This window comes from Bison bison, unplaced genomic scaffold (genome assembly GCF_000754665.1).
Source record: "Bison bison bison isolate TAMUID 2011002044 unplaced genomic scaffold, Bison_UMD1.0 scf7180017861046, whole genome shotgun sequence".
NCBI classification, from domain to species: domain Eukaryota; kingdom Metazoa; phylum Chordata; class Mammalia; order Artiodactyla; family Bovidae; genus Bison; species Bison bison.
Window position 1 is genome coordinate 1,254,939 of NW_011491618.1, and position 3,925 is coordinate 1,258,863.

A 3,925-nucleotide genomic window follows, 5' to 3' on the forward strand; every position below is an offset into this window, starting at 1 on the left:
GTGCGGCCGAGCTCGACCGGGCGCGGCCACTCAGCGTCGAAGCCTGGCGCCTGGCTCGCCGCCTGCCTGTACACGCGGCCCGCGGCGCCCGTGCGGCCCGCGCAGTCCTTGGACGACCTGGCCCGCACCGCCGCGCCCCCTGCCGGCCTCCTCGGGAGCGGAGGCGGCTTCAAGGCCTGCAGCGTGGCCGGCTCATGGGTGTGCCCGCGGCCCCTGGCGCGCAGCGACTCCGAGAACGTCTACGAGGCCATCCAGGACGTGCGCGACCCGCCGACGGAGCAGCGGCCGGAGCAGGTACGCTAACGGGAGCCGGGAGCGGGGAGACCGGGGCGGGGGTTGCTCCCACCCTCCAAGAGCCCGGACGCTGGGAGACCCCCTGAGCCTTAAGTCCCGGCTCGACGGAGCAGCTGTGTCTGCCGGCTTTAGACCAACTCGCTCACGCCGAGCCTAACTTGCTCAACCACGAAACCAGAGGGGTACAGGCTTACTCAAGATTTCTTATCTGCAGTTCCCAAATGCCAAAGCTCCCTGGAGCTCAAAGGGCTTCTGTAACTCAGTTAACGGTAGAATTTAACTTGAGCCCATGTGCGGCCGTGGGCAGCCTTAATAGTGTGAATATTCAAGTTTTGCTGTAGAAGAGCAAGTAAACCCGATCATACGGTGCCGCTCAAGCCTTGCTGCGAGCGTTATGTCCCCTGTAGCAGGTGCGGGCCCGTTACCTTTCTAAAATCCAAACCATTCCAAAACACATCTGGAATGAAATAAGGGATGGTAGCAGAGTGCCGCCGCCGGCTCTACCTGCCTCGCGTTTCTCACATGAGCTTGGGCTTCGGAGGAGATAATGGATGTGAAAGTCAGGGGTCTGCTTCCTTTTTTGTCTGGTTCCAACATTTTAGTTCCTCTTTTTTTTTTTTTTTAATTTCGATGGGTTTGTTTCAGAAATAAGTCCAGTTATAGTGAGGATGTTCTTTTTTGCCTCAGAATCTGGTTATGTAAATTTGGGGATTTCTGAAATAATATTTAAATATTATTTTTAAAATAGGGGCACGTTTTAAAAACTCTTACAACCTCAAAATCCTTTGCTGGCCCGGACTTCTTCAAGTTTAGGGACTTTTCCGGGAAAGATGTGGGGGAGGGGGGCAGTGCACAGGCCCCCTTCTGACATCTGCCGCAGCTGTTTACTTATGGGCAATCCACTTCCTCACTCAGAGTCTCAGTTTGCGTTTAGACCAAGAGGCTAGGGGACGGTGGAGAGATGACTCCTGAAACTTGTGAGTCTCTGATTTCCTTTTTTGGACCCAATATGATTATAATAAATATTGATGCCTGCCACGTGCGGAGACTGAGTCTGGGATGCCCAGAGGAAGGATGCACCGTCCCCATCTGCAAGGCCCCGGGTCTTCCCTCCTCCTGGTCTTATGGTGCAGTGTTCAGGATTTGAGGCTACACAGACTCGAATTTGACTCTGCTGGATCACGTGCCAGCTGCTAAACGAGTCACTTCACTCACCCCGCCACGATGCCCTCTTGTGTACACGCAGAACAATATCAAAGGATTCGAGTTGTTGAGAGCCTTAAAAGAGGTGAAGCGTGGAAGTGCTTGACACGTAGTAGGCGGTCTGCCAAGACTGGCTGAGGTCCCACTGGGTATCTTTTCCTCCGGGCCGGCTCCACCTTTGCTACAGTTTTTGCAAGGGGTAGCCCGCCCTCTGGTGGCCAGAATGGGGAACAACGTGCGGCGTGCAAGGAAAGAGATCAAGGACCCTGAGGGGAGAGAGCTGAGGAGGTGGAGGGTGACCCTTGCGCCAAACGCCTCTGCCAGCCCACCATCTATCTGTTCCATCTTCTCTGGAATATATGGCTGCACGCCTGCTCTCCTTGCCCCCGGCGCCGCTCCGTTTCTTCCGCAGGCTCTCGCGCCTCTCCACACTCTCTGTCCTTGTGATGGTGGGAATATCTATTTGGCTCTTGGAGGTGCACTCCTCCCTTCTGGAGGTGGGGGACTGGCCTCGCTCTCTGAACCCCAGCTCCTGGCATCGAGCCTGGGCCAGAGCCTTACGGAATGTGCTGAGGAGGGACAAGGAGAGGCAGCTCCCTTAACCATGAACCCGGGCTCTGCAAGTCTGCCCAAGGGGCATCACAGCAGAGCCCAGGACCACAGTGGTAGAAGACCTCCCGCCCAGATCCCAGTACCTCCTGAGCTCAAAGAAAAGTCATCCCAGCAGCCAGCGTCTCCGCCGCGAGCCTCCGGCACCTCCAGCTGCAGTGGTGTGTTAGGAGTAGGTGGACATATAGATGATCAGGGTAAGGGGTAGGGCTTGTACAGGGAGGATCTGAGGTGTCTGCCGGAGACCTGGGTTTACCACCGAGATGCTCTGCTCAGTCTCAGCTCTGGCCCTAATTCACTGTGTGACCTGAACAAATCACTTAGCATCTCTGGTCCTGTTTCCTCCCCGGTGTAATGGGAATAAGACCACGGTCCCCGTGGCCATGTTTTATTTGAGTGTCAGCTGTCGGCCTCCCTTGACACTCCATCCAGGACAAACTCCAGAGCAGGGGAGTTGGTTCCTTCCTGGGAAGGAAGTCCCACCCTGCTGTCTGTTCACAGCAGCACTTAGAGAAGGAGTTTCCTGAAATGTGAGCCTGCCTGTAATCTCCTTGGAGGAGAAAGTTCCCAGCTTTCCCCTCCATTCACTAAGTGAATTGATGGAACACCTGCCAAGCACCAGGTGAGCCTTTGGATTTAAAGGCGGCCGAGGCACAGCTCCAGCTCTGGGGGACTCATTGTCTGGGTTGGGAGACTGGCAAGAGGGGACAGATCTTCAGTGTGGGGCACAGGCCGTCTGTGATGGAGCTACAGTCGAGGTGCTGAGGTGCGTGGGCAGAGGTGAGGTGCGAGAAGATGTGGCACCTTTGGGACCTTACAGGTGGGGCTCAGGGATGAGAGTGTGGGGTTGGGAGTGGATGGTGTCTTGCTGAGCAGGGACTCATGGGCTCTCGGCAGGAATTTGGGCTCTATTCTGCAGCCATTGGAAGGCTCTCAGCAGAGAGGAGAAGGGGATTGAGGGAAGACCCCTGCGGCTGGGCCTTGAGGAATGATGAGGACCTTTGCGGTCTCCCAGGCATGCAGTGGTGGCGGGAGATTTGGGAGGTAGGCTGGGTGGGACCTGGTGGCCAATGGGCTGAGAGGGGTGAGCAGGATATCAGGAGGAGCTCCAGTCTCCCAGTGTGCACTCTGGCACTGGCAGTGGTGCTGTTTGCGGCCTGGATAACCGGGGAGGAGGTGGTGGAGGAAACAGGCGATGCTCACTCTGTCCTTGCCTGGCTCCAGTGCGGGACAGCTAGGACTGCTGCCCAGGAGGAGGCCCTCAGCGTGTGATAGTGGAGCGATAGGGGTGGACAAGAGCGCCTGAGACAGTCCTGGGGCCACCGCATTCGAGACAGCCCTGGGGCCACAGTGTTTGGGCAATAGAGGGAGGAGAGAAGAGCGAAAGAGGAAAGAACAGTCAGGGAACAAGAAGGGAAAGCAGCAGAGCACTGGCCCAAAAGCCAAGGAGCGTCCAGAAGAAAAGAGAAAGTGAGATAAAGGTCATTGGGCTTTATTGGAAGTGGCCACCAGAAGGTCAGCGGCTATCTTATCAGGAGTTGGTCCAGGGGTTGCTGAAGGCAGAGAGCAAAGGGTCAGAGGAATGAAGGTTGAGGACACAGGTGCAGAGTATAGACAATTCTCAGAAGCTAGGCAGAGAGGGGAGATGCTATGTGGCCAGGTGTGGGTGTAAATCTTGGGTGGAGGCTCCCCAGAATCTCCTGAGAGGGGCAGGAAGACAGGGAGGCAGAGGATGGCGAGGAGGTAGTTGAAGAGATTCCACCCCAGGAGAAAGGAGTGAGGAGCAGAGGCTGGGAGCGAAGGGGGGGAGGAGGGGGGG